General features: G+C 49.7%; 40 non-coding genes across 40 annotated transcripts; all 40 read left to right on the forward strand.

Annotated features, from left to right (window-relative positions):
- Window positions 1-146: 146 nt before the first annotated feature.
- TRNAE-UUC (transfer RNA glutamic acid (anticodon UUC)) lies at window positions 147-218 on the forward strand. The gene has a single exon. It is a non-coding gene; the product is annotated as a tRNA-Glu (tRNA).
- A 485-nt stretch (window positions 219-703) lies between these two features.
- TRNAE-UUC (transfer RNA glutamic acid (anticodon UUC)) lies at window positions 704-775 on the forward strand. Its single transcript has one exon. It is a non-coding gene; the product is annotated as a tRNA-Glu (tRNA).
- A 113-nt stretch (window positions 776-888) lies between these two features.
- TRNAE-CUC (transfer RNA glutamic acid (anticodon CUC)) lies at window positions 889-960 on the forward strand. Its single transcript has one exon. It is a non-coding gene; the product is annotated as a tRNA-Glu (tRNA).
- A 292-nt stretch (window positions 961-1,252) lies between these two features.
- On the forward strand, window positions 1,253-1,324 carry TRNAE-CUC (transfer RNA glutamic acid (anticodon CUC)). The gene has a single exon. It is a non-coding gene; the product is annotated as a tRNA-Glu (tRNA).
- A 485-nt stretch (window positions 1,325-1,809) lies between these two features.
- TRNAE-CUC (transfer RNA glutamic acid (anticodon CUC)) lies at window positions 1,810-1,881 on the forward strand. The gene has a single exon. It is a non-coding gene; the product is annotated as a tRNA-Glu (tRNA).
- A 293-nt stretch (window positions 1,882-2,174) lies between these two features.
- On the forward strand, window positions 2,175-2,246 carry TRNAE-CUC (transfer RNA glutamic acid (anticodon CUC)). The gene has a single exon. It is a non-coding gene; the product is annotated as a tRNA-Glu (tRNA).
- Window positions 2,247-2,359: 113 nt separating this feature from the next.
- On the forward strand, window positions 2,360-2,431 carry TRNAE-UUC (transfer RNA glutamic acid (anticodon UUC)). The gene has a single exon. It is a non-coding gene; the product is annotated as a tRNA-Glu (tRNA).
- A 483-nt stretch (window positions 2,432-2,914) lies between these two features.
- TRNAE-CUC (transfer RNA glutamic acid (anticodon CUC)) lies at window positions 2,915-2,986 on the forward strand. Its single transcript has one exon. It is a non-coding gene; the product is annotated as a tRNA-Glu (tRNA).
- A 293-nt stretch (window positions 2,987-3,279) lies between these two features.
- Window positions 3,280-3,351, forward strand: TRNAE-UUC (transfer RNA glutamic acid (anticodon UUC)). Its single transcript has one exon. It is a non-coding gene; the product is annotated as a tRNA-Glu (tRNA).
- Window positions 3,352-3,834: 483 nt separating this feature from the next.
- Window positions 3,835-3,906, forward strand: TRNAE-CUC (transfer RNA glutamic acid (anticodon CUC)). Its single transcript has one exon. It is a non-coding gene; the product is annotated as a tRNA-Glu (tRNA).
- A 665-nt stretch (window positions 3,907-4,571) lies between these two features.
- Window positions 4,572-4,643, forward strand: TRNAE-CUC (transfer RNA glutamic acid (anticodon CUC)). Its single transcript has one exon. It is a non-coding gene; the product is annotated as a tRNA-Glu (tRNA).
- Window positions 4,644-4,934: 291 nt separating this feature from the next.
- Window positions 4,935-5,006, forward strand: TRNAE-CUC (transfer RNA glutamic acid (anticodon CUC)). The gene has a single exon. It is a non-coding gene; the product is annotated as a tRNA-Glu (tRNA).
- Window positions 5,007-5,675: 669 nt separating this feature from the next.
- Window positions 5,676-5,747, forward strand: TRNAE-CUC (transfer RNA glutamic acid (anticodon CUC)). The gene has a single exon. It is a non-coding gene; the product is annotated as a tRNA-Glu (tRNA).
- A 110-nt stretch (window positions 5,748-5,857) lies between these two features.
- TRNAE-CUC (transfer RNA glutamic acid (anticodon CUC)) lies at window positions 5,858-5,929 on the forward strand. The gene has a single exon. It is a non-coding gene; the product is annotated as a tRNA-Glu (tRNA).
- A 110-nt stretch (window positions 5,930-6,039) lies between these two features.
- TRNAE-UUC (transfer RNA glutamic acid (anticodon UUC)) lies at window positions 6,040-6,111 on the forward strand. The gene has a single exon. It is a non-coding gene; the product is annotated as a tRNA-Glu (tRNA).
- A 293-nt stretch (window positions 6,112-6,404) lies between these two features.
- Window positions 6,405-6,476, forward strand: TRNAE-UUC (transfer RNA glutamic acid (anticodon UUC)). Its single transcript has one exon. It is a non-coding gene; the product is annotated as a tRNA-Glu (tRNA).
- Window positions 6,477-6,959: 483 nt separating this feature from the next.
- On the forward strand, window positions 6,960-7,031 carry TRNAE-CUC (transfer RNA glutamic acid (anticodon CUC)). The gene has a single exon. It is a non-coding gene; the product is annotated as a tRNA-Glu (tRNA).
- Window positions 7,032-7,142: 111 nt separating this feature from the next.
- TRNAE-CUC (transfer RNA glutamic acid (anticodon CUC)) lies at window positions 7,143-7,214 on the forward strand. The gene has a single exon. It is a non-coding gene; the product is annotated as a tRNA-Glu (tRNA).
- A 110-nt stretch (window positions 7,215-7,324) lies between these two features.
- On the forward strand, window positions 7,325-7,396 carry TRNAE-CUC (transfer RNA glutamic acid (anticodon CUC)). Its single transcript has one exon. It is a non-coding gene; the product is annotated as a tRNA-Glu (tRNA).
- Window positions 7,397-7,509: 113 nt separating this feature from the next.
- On the forward strand, window positions 7,510-7,581 carry TRNAE-UUC (transfer RNA glutamic acid (anticodon UUC)). Its single transcript has one exon. It is a non-coding gene; the product is annotated as a tRNA-Glu (tRNA).
- A 299-nt stretch (window positions 7,582-7,880) lies between these two features.
- TRNAE-UUC (transfer RNA glutamic acid (anticodon UUC)) lies at window positions 7,881-7,952 on the forward strand. The gene has a single exon. It is a non-coding gene; the product is annotated as a tRNA-Glu (tRNA).
- A 474-nt stretch (window positions 7,953-8,426) lies between these two features.
- TRNAE-CUC (transfer RNA glutamic acid (anticodon CUC)) lies at window positions 8,427-8,498 on the forward strand. The gene has a single exon. It is a non-coding gene; the product is annotated as a tRNA-Glu (tRNA).
- A 293-nt stretch (window positions 8,499-8,791) lies between these two features.
- TRNAE-UUC (transfer RNA glutamic acid (anticodon UUC)) lies at window positions 8,792-8,863 on the forward strand. Its single transcript has one exon. It is a non-coding gene; the product is annotated as a tRNA-Glu (tRNA).
- A 1,032-nt stretch (window positions 8,864-9,895) lies between these two features.
- Window positions 9,896-9,967, forward strand: TRNAE-UUC (transfer RNA glutamic acid (anticodon UUC)). Its single transcript has one exon. It is a non-coding gene; the product is annotated as a tRNA-Glu (tRNA).
- Window positions 9,968-10,450: 483 nt separating this feature from the next.
- On the forward strand, window positions 10,451-10,522 carry TRNAE-CUC (transfer RNA glutamic acid (anticodon CUC)). The gene has a single exon. It is a non-coding gene; the product is annotated as a tRNA-Glu (tRNA).
- Window positions 10,523-10,817: 295 nt separating this feature from the next.
- TRNAE-CUC (transfer RNA glutamic acid (anticodon CUC)) lies at window positions 10,818-10,889 on the forward strand. Its single transcript has one exon. It is a non-coding gene; the product is annotated as a tRNA-Glu (tRNA).
- A 113-nt stretch (window positions 10,890-11,002) lies between these two features.
- Window positions 11,003-11,074, forward strand: TRNAE-UUC (transfer RNA glutamic acid (anticodon UUC)). Its single transcript has one exon. It is a non-coding gene; the product is annotated as a tRNA-Glu (tRNA).
- Window positions 11,075-11,557: 483 nt separating this feature from the next.
- Window positions 11,558-11,629, forward strand: TRNAE-CUC (transfer RNA glutamic acid (anticodon CUC)). Its single transcript has one exon. It is a non-coding gene; the product is annotated as a tRNA-Glu (tRNA).
- A 293-nt stretch (window positions 11,630-11,922) lies between these two features.
- On the forward strand, window positions 11,923-11,994 carry TRNAE-UUC (transfer RNA glutamic acid (anticodon UUC)). The gene has a single exon. It is a non-coding gene; the product is annotated as a tRNA-Glu (tRNA).
- Window positions 11,995-12,477: 483 nt separating this feature from the next.
- TRNAE-CUC (transfer RNA glutamic acid (anticodon CUC)) lies at window positions 12,478-12,549 on the forward strand. Its single transcript has one exon. It is a non-coding gene; the product is annotated as a tRNA-Glu (tRNA).
- A 1,031-nt stretch (window positions 12,550-13,580) lies between these two features.
- TRNAE-CUC (transfer RNA glutamic acid (anticodon CUC)) lies at window positions 13,581-13,652 on the forward strand. The gene has a single exon. It is a non-coding gene; the product is annotated as a tRNA-Glu (tRNA).
- An 853-nt stretch (window positions 13,653-14,505) lies between these two features.
- Window positions 14,506-14,577, forward strand: TRNAE-CUC (transfer RNA glutamic acid (anticodon CUC)). Its single transcript has one exon. It is a non-coding gene; the product is annotated as a tRNA-Glu (tRNA).
- A 111-nt stretch (window positions 14,578-14,688) lies between these two features.
- TRNAE-CUC (transfer RNA glutamic acid (anticodon CUC)) lies at window positions 14,689-14,760 on the forward strand. The gene has a single exon. It is a non-coding gene; the product is annotated as a tRNA-Glu (tRNA).
- A 110-nt stretch (window positions 14,761-14,870) lies between these two features.
- On the forward strand, window positions 14,871-14,942 carry TRNAE-UUC (transfer RNA glutamic acid (anticodon UUC)). Its single transcript has one exon. It is a non-coding gene; the product is annotated as a tRNA-Glu (tRNA).
- Window positions 14,943-15,055: 113 nt separating this feature from the next.
- On the forward strand, window positions 15,056-15,127 carry TRNAE-CUC (transfer RNA glutamic acid (anticodon CUC)). The gene has a single exon. It is a non-coding gene; the product is annotated as a tRNA-Glu (tRNA).
- A 113-nt stretch (window positions 15,128-15,240) lies between these two features.
- TRNAE-CUC (transfer RNA glutamic acid (anticodon CUC)) lies at window positions 15,241-15,312 on the forward strand. Its single transcript has one exon. It is a non-coding gene; the product is annotated as a tRNA-Glu (tRNA).
- A 111-nt stretch (window positions 15,313-15,423) lies between these two features.
- TRNAE-CUC (transfer RNA glutamic acid (anticodon CUC)) lies at window positions 15,424-15,495 on the forward strand. The gene has a single exon. It is a non-coding gene; the product is annotated as a tRNA-Glu (tRNA).
- A 110-nt stretch (window positions 15,496-15,605) lies between these two features.
- TRNAE-CUC (transfer RNA glutamic acid (anticodon CUC)) lies at window positions 15,606-15,677 on the forward strand. The gene has a single exon. It is a non-coding gene; the product is annotated as a tRNA-Glu (tRNA).
- Window positions 15,678-16,708: 1,031 nt separating this feature from the next.
- TRNAE-UUC (transfer RNA glutamic acid (anticodon UUC)) lies at window positions 16,709-16,780 on the forward strand. The gene has a single exon. It is a non-coding gene; the product is annotated as a tRNA-Glu (tRNA).
- Window positions 16,781-17,262: 482 nt separating this feature from the next.
- On the forward strand, window positions 17,263-17,334 carry TRNAE-CUC (transfer RNA glutamic acid (anticodon CUC)). The gene has a single exon. It is a non-coding gene; the product is annotated as a tRNA-Glu (tRNA).
- The last annotated feature ends 16 nt before the right edge of the window (window positions 17,335-17,350 follow it).

Consider the following 17,350-nt stretch of genomic DNA (forward strand, 5'->3'; position numbering starts at 1 on the left):
ACCCAGGAGGCCCGGGTACAATTCCCGGTGTCGGAAGTATTTTTTATCTGCTATTATCAAGTATCCAATTTACGCACCCTATGTAACTTCAATACTTTTACCCTGTTGGCCAAATGGCTAAGCAATCGCTCCGTCCTTCTCCGTTCTCCGGCATGGTCTAGTGGCTAGGATACCTGGCTTTCACCCAGGAGGCCCGGGTTCGATTCCCGGTGTCGGAAGTATTTTCTTTTATCTGCTGTCATCAAGTCTTCAATTTGCGCACGCTATGTAACTTCAATAGTTTTACCCTGTTGGCCGAATGGCTAAGCGATCGCTCCGTCCCTCTCCGTTCTACAGCATGATCTAGTGTCTAGGATACCTATGGCGCTCTCACCCAGGAGGCCCGCGTCTGATTCCCGGTGTCGGAAGTATTTTTTCATCTGCTATTATCAAGTCTCCAATTTGCGCATGCTATATAACTTCAATACTTTTACGCTGTTGGCCGAATGGCTAAGCGATCGCTCTGTCCCTCTCCGTTCTCCGGCATGGTCTAGTGGCTTGGATACCTGGCTCTCACCCAGGAGGCCTGGATTCGATTCCCGGTGAGGGAAGTATTTTCTTTTATCTGCTATCATCAAGTCTCCAATTTGCGCACGCTATGTAACTTCAATACTTTTACCCTGTTGGCCGAATCGCTAAGCGATCGCTCCGTCCCTCTCCGTTCTCCGGCATGGTCTAGTGGCTAGGATACCTGGCTTTCACCCAGGAGGCCCGGGTTTGATTCCTGGTGTCGGAAATATTTTCTTTTATCTGCTGTCATCAAGTATCCAATTTACGCACGCTATGTAACTTCAATACTTTTACCCTGTTGGCCAAATGGCTAAGCGATCGCTCCGTCCCTCTCCGTTCTCAGGCATGGTCTAGTGGCTAGGATACCTGGCTCTCACCCAGGAGGCCCGGGTACAATTCCCGGTGTCGGAAGTATTTTTTATCTGCTATTATCAAGTCTCCAATTTGCGCATGCTATATACCTTCAATACTTTTACCCTGTTGGCCGAATGGCTAAGCGATCGCTCTGTCCCTCTCCGTTCTCCGGCATTGTCTAGTGGCTTGGATACCTGGCTCTCACCCAGGAGGCCTGCGTGCGATTCCCGGTATTGGAAGTATTTTTTATCTGCTATTATCAAGTATCCAATTTACGCACGCTATGTAACTTCAATACTTTTACCCTGTTGGCCAAATGGCTAAGCGATCGCTCCGTCCTTCTCCGTTCTCCAGCATGGTCTAGTGGCTAGGATACCTGGCTCTCACCCAGGAGGCCCGGGTTTGATTCCCGGTGTCAGAAGTATTTTCTTTTATCTGCTGTCATCAAGTCTCCAATTTGCGCACGCTATGTAACTTCAATAGTTTTACCCTGTTGGCCAAATGGCTAAGCGATCGCTTCGTCCCTCTCCGTTCTACAGCATGATCTAGTGTCTAGGATACCTATGGCGCTCTCACCCAGGAGGCCCGCGTCCGATTCCCGGTGTCGGAAGTATTTTTTCTGCTGCTATCATCAAGTCTCCAATTTGCGCATGCTATATAACTTCAATACTTTTACCCTGTTGTCCGAATGGCAAAGCGATCGCTCAGTCCCTCTCCGTTCTCCGGCATGGTCTAGTGACTAGGATACCTAGCTCTCACCCAGGAGGCCTGGATTTGATTCCCGGTGTCGGAAGTATTTTCTTTTATCTGCTGTCTTCAAGCCTCCAATTTGCGCATGCTTTGTAACTTCAATACTTTTGCCCTGTTGGCCGAATATCTAAGCGATCGCTCCGTCCCTCTCCGTTCTCCGGCGTGGTCTAGTGGCTAGGATATCTGGCTCTCACCCAGGAGACCCTGGTTCGATTCTTGGTGTCGGAAGTATTCTTTTATCTGCTGTCATCAAGTCTCTAATTTGCGCACGGTATGTAACTTGAATAGTTTCACCCTGTTGGCCGAATGGCTAAGCTATCGCTCTGTCCCTCTCCGTTCTCTGGCATGGTCTAGTGGCTTGGACACCTGGCTCTCACGCAGGAGGCCCGGGTACGATTCCCGGTGTCGGAAGTATTTTTTATCTGGCATTATCAAGTATCCAAGTTACACACGCTATGTAACTTCAATACTTTTACCCTGTTGGCCAAATGGCTAAGTGATCGCTCCGTCCCTCTCCGTTCTCCGGCATGGTCTAGTGAATAGGATACCTGGCTCTCACCCAGGAGGCCCGGGTTCGATTCCTGGTGTCGGAAGTATTTTCTTTTATCTGCTATCATCAAGTCTCCAATTTGCGCACGCTATGTAACTTCAATACTTTTACCCTGTTGGCCGAATCGCTAAGCGATCGCTCCGTCCCTCTCCGTTCTCCGGCATGGTCTAGTGGCTAGGATACCTGGCTTTCACCCACGAGGCCCGGGTTCGATTCCCGGTGTCAGAAGTATTTTCTTTTATCTGCTGTCATCAAGTCTCCAATTTGCGCACGCTATGTAACTTCAATAGTTTTACCCTGTTGGCCGAATGGCTAAGCGATCGCTCCGTCCCTCTCCGTTCTACAGCATGGTCTAGTGTCTAGGATACCTATGGCGCTCTCACCCAGGAGGCCCGCGTCCGATTCCCGGTGTCGAAAGTATTTTTTCATCTGCTATCATCAAGTCTCCAATTTGCGCGTGCTATATAACTTCAATACTTTTACCCTGTTGGCCGAATGGCTAAGCGATCGCTCTGTCCCTCTCCGTTCTCCGGCATGGTCTAGTGGCTTGGATACCTGGCTCTCACCCAGAAGGCCCGCGTGCGATTCCCGGTATCGGAAGTATTTTTTTATCTGCTATCATCAAGTCTCCACTTTGCGCATACTATATAACTTCAATACTTTTACCCTGTTGGCCGAATGGCTAAGCGATCGCTCAGTCCCTCTCCGTTCTCCGGCATGGTCTAGTGGCTAGGATACCTAGCTCTCACCCAGGAGGCCTGGATTCGATTCCCGGTGCCGGAAGTATTTTTTTATCTGCTGTCATCAAGTCTCCAATTTGCGCACGGTATGTAACATGAATAGCTTCACCCTGTTGGCCGAATGGCTAAGCGATCGCTTCGTCCCTCTACGTTCTCTGGCATGGTCTAGTGGGTTGGACACCTGGCTCTCACCCAAGAGGCCCGGGTACGATTCGCGGTGTCGGAAGTATTTTTTATCTGCTATTATCAAGTATCCAATTTACGCACGCTATGTAACTTCAATACTTTTACCCTGTTGGCCAAATGGCTAAGCGATCGCTCCGTCCTTCTCCGTTCTCCGGCATGGTCTAGTGGCTAGGATACCTGGCTTTCACCCAGGAGTCCCAGGTTCGATTCCCGGTGTCGGAAGTATTTTCTTTTATCTGCTGTCATCAAGTCTCCAATTTGCGCACGCTATGTAACTTCAATAGTTTTGCCCTGTTGGCCGAATGGCTAAGCGATCGCTCCGTCCCTCTCCGTTCTACAGCATGATCTAGTGTCTAGGATACCTATGGCGCTCTCACCCAGGAGGCCCGCGTCTGATTCTCGGTGTCGGAAGTATTTTTTCTCCTGCTATCATCAAGTCTCCAATTTGCGCATGCTATATAACTTCAATACTTTTACGCTGTTGGCCGAATGGCTAAGCGATCGCTCTGTCCCTCTCCGTTCTCTGGCATGGTCTAGTGGCTTGGATACCTGGCTCTCACCCAGGAGGCCCGCGTGCGATTCCCGGTGTCGGAAGTATTTTTTTTCCTGCTATCATCAAGTCTCCAATTTGCGCATACAATATAACTTCAATACTTTTACCCTGTTGGCCGAATGGCAAAGCGATCGCTCAGTCCCTCTCCGTTCTCCGGCATGGTCTAGTGGCTAGGATACCTAGCTCTCACCCAGGAGGCCTGGATTCGATTCCCGGTGTCGGAAGTATTTTCTTTTATCTGCTGTCTTCAAGCCTCCAATTTACGCATGCTTTGTAACTTCAATACTTTTATCCTGTTGGCCGAATATCTAAGCGATCGCTCCGTCCCTCTCCGTTCTCCGGCTTGGTCTAGTGGCTAGGATATCTGGCTCTCACCCAGGAGACCCTGGTTTGATTCTTGGTGTCGGAAGTATTCTTTTATCTGCTGTCATCAAGTCTCCAATTTGCGCACGGTATGTAACTTCAATAGTTTTACCCTGTTGGCCGAATGGCTAAGCGATCTCTCCGTCCCTCTCCGTTCTCCGGCATGGTCTAGTGTCTAGGATACCTGGCTCTCACCCAGGAAGCCCGGTTGCGATTCCTGGGGTCGGGAGTATTTTTTTTATCAGCTATCATCAAGTCTCCAAATTGCGAACGCTATGTATCTTCAATACTTCTACCTTGTTGGCCGAATGGCTAAGCGATCGCTCCGTCCCTCTCCGTTCTCCGGCATGGTCTAGTGGCTAGGATACCTAGCTCTCACCCTGGAGGCCTGGATTCGATTCCCGGTGTCGGAAGTATTTTCTTTTATCTGCTGTCTTCAAGCCTCCAATTTGCTCATGGTTTGCAACTTCAATACTTTTACCCTGTTGGCCGAATACCTAAGCGATCGCACCGTCCTTCTCCGTTCTCCGGCGTGGTCTAGTGGCTAGGATATCTGGCTCTCACCCAGGAGACCCTGGTTCGATTCTTGGTGTCGGAAGTATTTTTTATCTGCTGTCATCAAGTCTCCAATTTGCGCACGGTATGTAACTTGAATAGTTTCACCCTGTTTTCCGAATGGCTAAGCGATCGCTCCGTCCCTCTCCGTTCTCTGGCATGGTCTAGTGGCTTGGATACCTGGCTCTCACCCAGGAGGCCCGGGTACGATTCCCGCTGTCGGAAGTATTTTTATCTGCTATTATCAAGTATCCAATTTACGCACGCTATGTAACTTCAATACTTTTACCCTGTTGGCCAAATGGCTAAGCGATCGCTCCGTCCCTCTCCGTTCTCTGGCATGGTCTAGTGGCTAGGATACCTGGCTCTCACCCAGGAGGCCCGGGTTCGATTCCCGGTGTCGGAAGTATTTTCTTTTATCTGCTATCATGAAGTCTCCAATTTGCGCACGCTATGTAACTTCAATACTTTTACCCTGTTGGCCGAATCGCTAAGTGATCGCTCCGTCCCTCTCCGTTCTCCGGCATGGTCTAGTGGCTAGGATACCTGGCTCTCATCAGGAGGCCCGGGTTCGATTTGCGGTGTCGGAAGTATTTTCTTTTAGCTGCTGTCATCAAGTCTTCAATTTGCGCACGGTATGTAACTTCAATAGGTTTACCCTGTTGGTCGAATGGCTAAGCGATCTCTCCGTCCCTCTCCGTTCTCCCGCATGGTCTATTGTCTAGGATACCTGGCTCTCACCCAGGAAGCCCGGTTGCGATTCCTGGGGTCGGGAGTATTTTCTTTTATCAGCTATCATCAAGTCTCCAAATTGCGCACGCTATGTATCTTCAATAGTTTTACCCTGTTGGCCGAATGGCTAAGCGATCGCTCCGTCCCTCTCCGTTCTACAGCATGATCTAGTGTCTAGGATACCTATGGCGCTCTCACCCAGCAGGCCCGCGTCCGATTCCCGGTGTCGGAAGTATTTTTTCATCTGCTATCATCAAGGCTCCAATTTGCGCATGCTATATAACTTCCATACTTTTACGCTGTTGGCCGAATGGCTAAGCGATCGCTCTGTCCCTCTCTGTTCTCCGGCATGGTCTAGTGGCTTGGACACCTGGCTCTCACCCAGGAGGCCCGGGTACGATTCCCGGTGTCGGAAGTATTTTTTATCTGCTATTATCAAGTATCCAATTTACGCACGCTATGTAACTTCAATACTTTTACCCTGTTGGCCAAATGGCTAAGTGATCGCTCTGTCCCTCTCCGTTCTCCGGCATGGTCTAGTGGCTAGGATACCTGGCTCTCACCCAGTAGGCCCGGGTACGATTCCCGGTGTCGGAAGTATTTTTTATCTGCTATTATCAAGTATCCAATTTACGCACGCTATGTAACTTCAATACTTTTACCCTGTTGGCCAAATGGCTAAGCGATCGCTCCGTCCTTCTTCGTTCTCCGGCATAGTCTAGTGGCTAGGATACCTGGCTTTCACCCAGGAGGCCCGGGTTCGATTCCCGGTGTCGGAAGTATTTTTTTATCTGCTGTCATCAAGTCTCCAATTTGCGCACGGTATGTAACTTGAATAGCTTCCCCCTGTTGGCCGAATGGCTAAGCGATCGCTCCATCCCTCTACGTTCTCTGGCATGGTCTAGTGACTTGGACACCTGGCTCTCACCCAGGAGGCCCGGGTACGATTCCCGGTGTCGGAAGTATTTTTTATCAGCTATTATCAAGTATCCAATTTACGCACGCTATGTAACTTCAATACTTTTACCCTGTTGGCCAAATGGCTAAGCGATCTCTCCGTCCTTCTCCGTTCTCCGGCATGGTCTAGTGGCTAGGATACCTGGCTTTCACCCAGGAGGCCCGGGTTCGATTTTCGGTGTCGGAAGTATTTTCTTTTATCTGCTGTCATCAAGTCTCCAATTTGCGCACGCTATGTAACTTCAATAGTTTTACCCTGTTGGCCGAATGGCTAAGCGATCGCTCCGTCCCTCTCCGTTCTACAGCATGATCTAGTGTCTAGGATACCTATGGCGCTCTCACCCAGGAGGCCTCCATCTGATTCCCGGTGTCGGAAGTATTTTTTCATCTGCTATTATCAAGTCTCCAATTTGCGCATGGTATATAACTTCAATACTTTTACCCTGTTGGCCGAATATCTAAGCGATCGCTCCGTCCCTCTCCGTTCTCCGGCGTGGTCTAGTGGCTAGGATATCTGGCTCTCACCCAGGAGAACCTGGTTCGATTCTTGGTGTCGGAAGTTTTCTTTTATCTGCTGTCTTCAAGCCTCCAATTTGCGCATGCTTTGTAACTTCAATACTTTTATCCTGTTGGCCGAATATCTAAGCGATCGCTCCGTCCCTCTCCGTTCTCCGGCGTGGTCTAGTGGCTAGGATATCTGGCTCTCACCCAGGAGACCCTGGTTCGATTCTTGGTGTCGGAAGTATTCTTTTATCTGCTGTCATCAAGTCTCTAATTTGCGCACGGTATGTAACTTGAATAGTTTCACCCTGTTGGCCGAATGGCTAAGCGATCGCTCTGTCCCTCTCCGTTCTCTGGCATGGTCTAGTGGCTTGGACACCTGGCTCTCACCCAGGAGGCCCGGGTATGATTCCCGGTGTCGGAAGTATTTTTTATCTGGCATTATCAAGTATCCAATTTACACACGCTATGTAACTTCAATACTTTTACCCTGTTGGCCAAATGGCTAAGTGATCGCTCCGTCCCTCTCCGTTCTCAGGCATGGTCTAGTGAATAGGATACCTGGCTCTCACCCAGGAGGCCCGGGTTCGATTCCTGGTGTCTGAAGTATTTTCTTTTATCTGCTATCATCAAGTCTCCAATTTGCGCACGCTATGTAACTTCAATACTTTTACCCTGTTGGCCGAATCGCTAAGCGATCGCTCCGTCCCTCTCCGTTCTCCGGCATGGTCTAGTGGCTAGGATACCTGGCTTTCACCCAGGAGGCCCGGGTTCGATTCCCGGTGTCAGAAGTGTTTTCTTTTATCTGCTGTCATCAAGTCTCCAATTTGCGCACGCTATGTAACTTCAATGGTTTTACCCTGTTGGCCGAATGGCTAAGCGATCGCTCCGTCCCTATCCGTTCTACAGCATGGTCTAGTGTCTAGGATACCTATGGCGCTCTCACCCAGTAGGCCCGGGTACGATTCCCGGTGTCGGAAGTATTTTTTATCTGCTATTATCAAGTATCCAATTTACGCACGCTATGTAACTTCAATACTTTTACCCTGTTGGCCAAATGGCTAAGCGATCGCTCCGTCCTTCTTCGTTCTCCGGCATAGTCTAGTGGCTAGGATACCTGGCTTTCACCCAGGAGGCCCGGGTTCGATTCCCGGTGTCGGAAGTATTTTTTTATCTGCTGTCATCAAGTCTCCAATTTGCGCACGGTATGTAACTTGAATAGCTTCCCCCTGTTGGCCGAATGGCTAAGCGATCGCTCCATCCCTCTACGTTCTCTGGCATGGTCTAGTGACTTGGACACCTGGCTCTCACCCAGGAGGCCCGGGTACGATTCCCGGTGTCGGAAGTATTTTTTATCAGCTATTATCAAGTATCCAATTTACGCACGCTATGTAACTTCAATACTTTTACCCTGTTGGCCAAATGGCTAAGCGATCTCTCCGTCCTTCTCCGTTCTCCGGCATGGTCTAGTGGCTTGGATACCTGGCTCTCACCCAGGAGGCCCGGGTACGATTCCCGTTGTCGGAAGTATTTTTATCTGCTATTATCAAGTATCCAATTTACGCACGCTATGTAACTTCAATACTTTTACCCTGTTGGCCAAATGGCTAAGCGATCGCTCCGTCCCTCTCCGTTCTCCGGCATGGTCTAGTGGCTAGGATACCTAGCTCTCACCCAGGAGGCCAGGATTCGATTCCCGGTGCCGGAAGTATTTTTTTATCTGCTGTCATCAAGTCTCCAATTTGCGCACGGTATGTAACATGAATAGCTTCACCCTGTTGGCCGAATGGCTAAGCGATCGCTTCGTCCCTCTACGTTCTCTGGCATGGGCTAGTGGCTTGGACACCTGGCTCTCACCCAAGAGGCCCGGGTACGATTCGCGGTGTCGGAAGTATTTTTTATCTGCTATTATCAAGTATCCAATTTACGCACGCTATGTAACTTCAATACTTTTACCCTGTTGGCCAAATGGCTAAGCGATCGCTCTGTCCTTCTCCGTTCTCCGGCATGGTCTAGTGGCTAGGATACCTGGCTTTCACCCAGGAGTCCCAGGTTCGATTCCCGGTGTCGGAAGTATTTTCTTTTATCTGCTGTCATCAAGTCTCCAATTTGCGCACGCTATGTAACTTCAATAGTTTTACCCTGTTGGCCGAATGGCTAAGCGATCGCTCCGTCCCTCTCCGTTCTACAGCATGATCTAGTGTCTAGGATACCTATGGCGCTCTCACCCAGGAGGCCCGCGTCTGATTCTCGGTGTCGGAAGTATTTTTTCTCCTGCTATCATCAAGTCTCCAATTTGCGCATGCTATATAACTTCAATACTTTTACGCTGTTGGCCGAATGGCTAAGCGATCGCTCTGTCCCTCTCCGTTCTCCGGCATGGTCTAGTGGCTTGGATACCTGGCTCTCACCCAGGAGGCCCGCGTGCGATTCCCGGTGTCGGAAGTATTTTTTACCTGCTATCATCAAGTCTCCAATTTGCGCATACAATATAACTTCAATACTTTTACCCTGTTGGCCGAATGGCAAAGCGATCGCTCAGTCCCTCTCCGTTCTCCAGCATGGTCTAGTGGCTAGGATACCTAGCTCTCACCCAGGAGGCCTGGATTCGATTCCCGGTGTCGGAAGTATTTTCTTTTATCTGCTGTCTTCAAGCCTCCAATTTGCGCATGCTTTGTAACTTCAATACTTTTACCCTGTTGGCCGAATATCTAAGCGATCGCTCCATCCCTCTCCGTTCTCCGGCTTGGTCTAGTGGCTAGGATATCTGGCTCTCACCCAGGAGACTCTGGTTTGATTCTTGGTGTCGGAAGTATTCTTTTATCTGCTGTCATCAAGTCTCCAATTTGCGCACGGTATGTAACTTGAATAGTTTCACCCTGTTGGCCGAATGGCTAAGCGATCGCTTCGTCCCTCTACGTTCTCTGGCATGGTCTAGTGGCTTGGACACCTGGCTCTCACCCAAGAGGCCCGGGTACGATTCGCGGTGTCGGAAGTATTTTTTATCTGCTATTATCAAGTATCCAATTTACGCACGCTATGTAACTTCAATACTTTTACCCTGTTGGCCAAATGGCTAAGCGATCGCTCCGTCCTTCTCCGTTCTCCGGCATGGTCTAGTGGCTAGGATACCTGGCTTTCACCCAGGAGTCCCAGGTTCGATTCCCGGTGTCGGAAGTATTTTCTTTTATCTGCTGTCATCAAGTCTCCAATTTGCGCACGCTATGTAACTTCAATAGTTTTACCCTGTTGGCCGAATGGCTAAGCGATCGCTCCGTCCCTCTCCGTTCTACAGCATGATCTAGTGTCTAGGATACCTATGGCGCTCTCAACGAGGAGGCCCGCGTCTGATTCTCGGTGTCGGAAGTATTTTTTCTCCTGCTATCATCAAGTCTCCAATTTGCGCATGCTATATAACTTCAATACTTTTACGCTGTTGGCCGAATGGCTAAGCGATCGCTCTGTCCCTCTCCGTTCTCCGGCATGGTCTAGTGGCTTGGATACCTGGCTCTCACCCAGGAGGCCCGCGTGCGATTCCCGGTGTCGGAAGTATTTTTTTACCTGCTATCATCAAGTCTCCAATTTGCGCATACAATATAACTTCAATACTTTTACCCTGTTGGCCGAATGGCAAAGCGATCGCTCAGTCCCTCTCCGTTCTCCGGCATGGTCTAGTGGCTAGGATACCTAGCTCTCACCCAGGAGGCCTGGATTCGATTCCCGGTGTCGGAAGTATTCTTTTATCTGCTGTCATCAAGTCTCCAATTTGCGCACGGTATGTAACTTCAATAGTTTTACCCTGTTGGCCGAATGGCTAAGCGATCTCTCCGTCCCTCTCCGTTCTCCAGCATGGTCTAGTGTCTAGGATACCTGGCTCTCACCCAGGAAGCCCGGTTGCGATTCCTGGGGTCGGGAGTATTTTTTTTATCAGCTATCATCAAGTCTCCAAATTGCGAACGCTATGTATCTTCAATACTTCTACCTTGTTGGCCGAATGGCTAAGCGATCGCTCCGTCCCTCTCCGTTCTCCGGCATGGTCTAGTGAATAGGATACCTGGCTCTCACCCAGGAGGCCCGGGTTCGATTCCTGGTGTCGGAAGTATTTTCTTTTATCTGCTATCATCAAGTCTCCAATTTGCGCACGCTATGTAACTTCAATACTTTTACCCTGTTGGCCGAATCGCTAAGCGATCGCTCCGTCCCTCTCCGTTCTCCAGCATGGTCTAGTGGCTAGGATACCTGGCTTTCACCCAGGAGGCCCGGGTTCGATTCCCGGTGTCAGAAGTATTTTCTTTTATCTGCTGTCATCAAGTCTCCAATTTGCGCACGCTATGTAACTTCAATAGTTTTACCCTGTTGGCCGAATGGCTAAGCGATCGCTCCGTCCCTCTCCGTTCTACAGCATGGTCTAGTGTCTAGGATACCTATGGCGCTCTCACCCAGGAGGCCCGCGTCCGATTCCCGGTGTCGAAAGTATTTTTTCATCTGCTATCATCAAGTCTCCAATTTGCGCGTGCTATATAACTTCAATACTTTTACCCTGTTGGCCGAATGGCTAAGCGATCGCTCTGTCCCTCTCCGTTCTCCGGCATGGTCTAGTGGCTTGGATACCTGGCTCTCACCCAGAAGGCCCGCGTGCGATTCCCGGTATCGGAAGTATTTTTTTATCTGCTATCATCAAGTCTCCAATTTGCGCATACTATATAACTTCAATACTTTTACCCTGTTGGCCGAATGGCTAAGCGATCGCTCAGTCCCTCTCCGTTCTCCGGCATGGTCTAGTGGCTAGGATACCTAGCTCTCACCCAGGAGGCCAGGATTCGATTCCCGGTGCCGGAAGTATTTTTTTCTCTGCTGTCATCAAGTCTCCAATTTGCGCACGGTATGTAACATGAATAGCTTCACCCTGTTGGCCGAATGGCTAAGCGATCGCTTCGTCCCTCTACGTTCTCTGGCATGGTCTAGTGGCTTGGACACCTGGCTCTCACCCAAGAGGCCCGGGTACGATTCGCGGTGTCGGAAGTATTTTTTATCTGCTATTATCAAGTATCCAATTTACGCACGCTATGTAACTTCAACACTTTTACCCTGTTGGCCAAATGGCTAAGCGATCGCTCTGTCCTTCTCCGTTCTCCGGCATGGTCTAGTGGCTAGGATACCTGGCTTTCACCCAGGAGTCCCAGGTTCGATTCCCGGTGTCGGAAGTATTTTCTTTTATCCGCTGTCATCAAGTCTCCAATTTGCGCACGCTATGTAACTTCAATAGTTTTACCCTGTTGGCCGAATGGCTAAGCGATCGCTCCGTCCCTCTCCGTTCTACAGCATGATCTAGTGTCTAGGATACCTATGGCGCTCTCACCCAGGAGGCCCGCGTCTGATTCTCGGTGTCGGAAGTATTTTTTCTCCTGCTATCATCAAGTCTCCAATTTGCGCATGCTATATAACTTCAATACTTTTACGCTGTTGGCCGAATGGCTAAGCGATCGCTCTGTCCCTCTCCGTTCTCAGGCATGGTCTAGTGGCTTGGATACCTGGCTCTCACCCAGGAGGCCCGCGTGCGATTCCCGGTGTCGGAAGTATTTTTTTACCTGCTATCATCAAGTCTCCAATTTGCGCATACAATATAACTTCAATACTTTTACCCTGTTGGCCGAATGGCAAAGCGATCGCTCAGTCCCTCTCCGTTCTCCGGCATGGTCTAGTGGCTAGGATACCTAGCTCTCACCCAGGAGGCCTGGATTCGATTCCCGGTGTCGGAAGTATTTTCTTTTATCTGCTGTCTTCAAGCCTCCAATTTGCGCATGCTTTGTAACTTCAATAGTTTTACCCTGTTGGCCGAATGGCTAAGCGATCGCTCTGTCCCTCTCCGTTCTACAGCATGATCTAGTGTCTAGGATACCTATGGCGCTCTCACCCAGGAGGCCCGCGTCTGATTCTCGGTGTCGGAAGTATTTTTTCTCCTGCTATCATCAAGTCTCCAATTTGCGCATGCTATATAACTTCAATACTTTTACGCTGTTGGCCGAATGGCTAAGCGATCTCTCCGTCCCTCTCCGTTCTCCGGCATGGTCTAGTGTCTAGGATACCTGGCTCTCACCCAGGAAGCCCGGTTGCGATTCCTGGGGTCGGGAGTATTTTTTTATCAGCTATCATCAAGTCTCCAAATTGCGAACGCTATGTATCTTCAATACTTCTACCTTGTTGGCCGAATGGCTAAGCGATCGCTCCGTCCCTCTCCGTTCTCCGGCATGGTCTAGTGGCTAGGATACCTAGCTCTCACCCTGGAGGCCTGGATTCGATTCCCGGTGTCGGAAGTATTTTCTTTTATCTGCTGTCTTCAAGCCTCCAATTTGCTCATGGTTTGCAACTTCAATACTTTTACCCTGTTGGCCGAATATCTAAGCGATCGCACCGTCCTTCTCCGTTCTCCAGCGTGGTCTAGTGGCTAGGATATCTGGCTCTCACCCAGGAGACCCTGGTTCGATTCTTGGTGTCGGAAGTATTTTTTATCTGCTGTCATCAAGTCTCCAATTTGCGCACGGTATGTAACTTGAATAGTTTCACCCTGTTGGCCGAATGGCTAAGCGATCGCTCCGTCCCTCTCCGTTCTCTGGCATGGTCTAGTGGCTTGGATACCTGGCTCTCACCCAGGAGGCCCGGGTACGATTCCCGTTGTCGGAAGTATTTTTATCTGCTATTATCAAGTATCCAATTTACGCACGCTATGTAACTTCAATACTTTTACCCTGTTGGCCAAATGGCTAAGCGATCGCTCCGTCCCTCTCCGTTCTCCGGCATGGTCTAGTGGCTAGGATACCTGGCTCTCACCCAGGAGGCCCGGGTTCGATTCCCGTTGTCGGAAGTATTTTCTTTTATCTGCTATCATGAAGTCTCCAATTTGCGCACGGTATGTAACTTCAATAGTTTTACCCTGTTGGTCGAATGGCTAAGCGATCTCTCCGTCCCTCTCCGTTCTCCCACATGGTCTATTGTCTAGGATACCTGGCTCTAACCCAGAAAGCCCGGTTGCGATTCCTGGGGTCGGGAGTATTTTCTTTTATCAGCTATCATCAAGTCTCCAAATTGCGCACGCTATGTATCTTCAATAGTTTTACCCTGTTGGCCGAATGGCTAAGCGATCGCTCCGTCCCTCTCCGTTCTACAGCATGATCTAGTGTCTAGGATACCTATGGCGCTCTCACCCAGCAGGCCCGCGTCCGATTCCCGGTGTCGGAAGTATTTTTTCATCTGCTATCATCAAGGCTCCAATTTGCGCATGCTATATAACTTCAATACTTTTACGCTGTTGGCCGAATGGCTAAGCGATCGCTCTGTCCCTCTCCGTTCTCCGGCATGGTCTAGTGGCTTGGATACCTGGCTCTCACCCAGGAGGCCCGCGTGCGATTCCCGGTGTCGGAAGTATTTTTTTACCTGCTATCATCAAGTCTCCAATTTGCGCATACTATATAACTTCAATACTTTTACCCTGTTGGCCGAATGGCAAAGCGATCGCTCAGTCCCTCTCCGTTCTCCGGCATGGTCTAGTGGCTAGGATACCTAGCTCTCACCCAGGAGGCCTGGAATCGATTCCCGGTGTCGGAAGTATTTTCTTTTATCTGCTGTCTTCAAGCCTCCAATTTGCGCATGCTTTATAACTTCAATACTTTTACCCATTTGGCCGAATATCTAAGCGATCGCTCCGTCCCTCTCCGTTCTCCGGCGTGGTCTAGTGGCTAGGATATCTGGCTCTCACCCAGGAGACCCTGGTTCGATTCTTGGTGTCGGAAGTATTCTTTTATCTGCTGTCATCAAGTATCCAATTTGCGCACGGTATGTAACTTGAATAGTTTCACCCTGTTGGCTGAATGGCTAAGCGATCGCTTCGTCCCTCTCCGTTCTCTGGCATGGTCTAGTGGCTTGGACACCTGGCTCTCACCCAGGAGGCCCGGGTACGATTCCCGGTGTCAGAAGTATTTTTTATCTGCTATTATCAAGTATCCAATTTACGCACGCTATGTAACTTCAATACTTTTACCCTGTTGGCCAAATGGCTAAGTGATCGCTCCGTCCCTCTCTGTTCTCCGGCATGGTCTAGTGGCTAGGATACCTGGCTTTCACCCAGGAGGCCCGGGTTCGATTTTCGGTGTCGGAAGTATTTTCTTTTATCTGCTGTCATCAAGTCTCCAATTTGCGCACGCTATGTAACTTCAATAGTTTTACCCTGTTGGCCGAATCACTAAGCGTTCGCTCCGCCTTTCTCCCTTTTCCGGCATGGTCTAGTGGCTAGGATACCTGGCTCTCACCCAGGAGGCCCGGGTACGATTCCCGGTGTCGGAAGTATTTTCTTTTATCTGCTGTCTTCAAGCCTCAAATTTGCGCATGCTTTGTAACTTCAATACTTTTATCCTGATGGCCGAATATCTAAGCGATCGCTCCGTCCCTCTCCGTTCTCCGGCGTGGTCTAGTGGCTAGGATATCTGGCTCTCACCCAGGAGACCCTGGTTCGATTCTTGGTGTCGGAAGTATTCTTTTATCTGCTGTCATCAAGTCTCCAATTTGCGCACGGTATGTAACTTGAATAGTTTCTCCCTGTTGGCTGAATGGCTAAGCGATCGCTCCGTCCCTCTTTGTTCTCTGGCATGGTCTAGTGGCTTGGACACCTGGCTCTCACCCAGGAGGCCCGGGTACGATTCCCGGTGTCGGAAGTATTTTTTATCTGCTATTATCAAGTATCCAATTTACGCACGCTATGTAACTTCAATACTTTTACCCTGTTGGCCAAATGGCTAAGTGATCGCTCCGTCGCTCTCTGTTCTCCAGCATGGTCTAGTGGCTAGGATACCTGGCTCTCACCCAGGAGGCCCAGGTTCGATTCCCGGTGTCGGAAGTATTTTCTTTTATCTGCTATCATCAAGTCTCCAATTTGCGCACGCTATGTAACTTCAATACTTTTACCCTGTTGGCCGAATCGCTAAGCGATCGCTCCGTCCCTCTCCGTTCTCCAGCATTGTCTAGTGGCTAGGATACCTGGCTTTAACCCAGAAGGCCCGGGTTCGATTCCCAGTGTCGGAAGTATTTTCTTTTATCTGCTGTCATCAAGTCTCCGATTTGCGCACGCTATCTAACTTCAATTGTTTTACCCTGTTGGCCGAAGGGCTAAGCGATCGCTCCGTCCCTCTCCGTTCTACAGCATGGTCTAGTGTCTAGGATACCTATGGCGCTCTCACCCAGGAGGCCCGCGTCCGATTCCCGGTGTCGGAAGTATTTTTTCATCTGCTATCATCAAGTCTCCAATTTGCGCATGCTATATAACTTCAATACTTTTACCCTGTTCGCCGAATGGCTAAGCGATCGCTCTGTCCCTCTCCGTTCTCCGGCATGGTCTAGTGGCTTGGATACCTGGCTCTCACCCAGGAGGCCTGCTTGCGATTCCCGGTATCGTAAGTATTTTTTATCTGCTATCATCAAGTCTCCAATTTGCGCATACTATATAACTTCAATACTTTTACCCTGTTGGCCGAATGGCTAAGCGATCGCTCAGTCGCTCTCCGTTCTCCGGCAGGGTCTAGTGGCTAGGATACCTAGCTCTCACCCAGGAGGCCTGGATTCGATTCCCGGTGTCGGAAGTATTTTTTATCTGCTATTATCAAGTATCCAATTTACGCACGCTATGTAACTTCAATACTTTTACCCTGTTGGCCAAATGGCTAAGTGATCGCTCTGTCCCTCTCCGTTCTCTGGCATGGTCTAGTGGCTTGGACACCTGGCTCTCACGCAGGAGGCCCGGGTACGATTCCCGGTGTCGGAAGTATTTTTTATCTGGCATTATCAAGTATCCAATTTACACACGCTATGTAACTTCAATACTTTTACCCTGTTGGCCAAATGGCTAAGTGATCGCTCCGTCCCTCTCCGTTCTCCGGCATGGTCTAGTGGCTAGGATACCTGGCTTTCACCCAGGAGGCCCGGGTTCGATTCCCGGTGTCAGAAGTATTTTCTTTTATCTGCTGTCATCAAGTCTCCAATTTGCGCACGCTATGTCTCTTCAATAGTTTTACCCTGTTGGCCGAATGGCTAAGCGATCGCTCCGTCCCTCTCCGTTCTACAGCATGGTCTTGTGTCTAGGATACCTATGGCGCTCTCACCCAGGAGGCCCGCGTCCGATTCCCGGTGTCGAAAGTATTTTTTCATCTGCTATCATCAAGTCTCCAATTTGCGCGTGCTATATAACTTCAATACTTTTACCCTGTTGGCCGAATGGCTAAGCGATCGCTCTGTCCCTCTCCGTTCTCCGGCATGGTCTAGTGGCTTGGATACCTGGCTCTCACCCAGAAGGCCCGCGTGCGATTCCCGGTATCGGAAGTATTTTTTATCTGCTATCATCAAGTCTCCACTTTGCGCATACTATATAACTTCAATACTTTTACCCTGTTGGCCGAATGGCTAAGCGATCGCTCAGTCCCTCTCCGTTCTCCGGCATGGTCTAGTGGCTAGGATACCTAGCTCTCACCCAGGAGGCCTGGATTCGATTCCCGGTGCCGGAAGTATTTTTTATCTGCT

The sequence above is a fragment of the Rhipicephalus microplus genome, chromosome 3 (assembly GCF_043290135.1).
Source record: "Rhipicephalus microplus isolate Deutch F79 chromosome 3, USDA_Rmic, whole genome shotgun sequence".
Taxonomy (NCBI): Eukaryota; Metazoa; Arthropoda; class Arachnida; order Ixodida; family Ixodidae; genus Rhipicephalus; species Rhipicephalus microplus.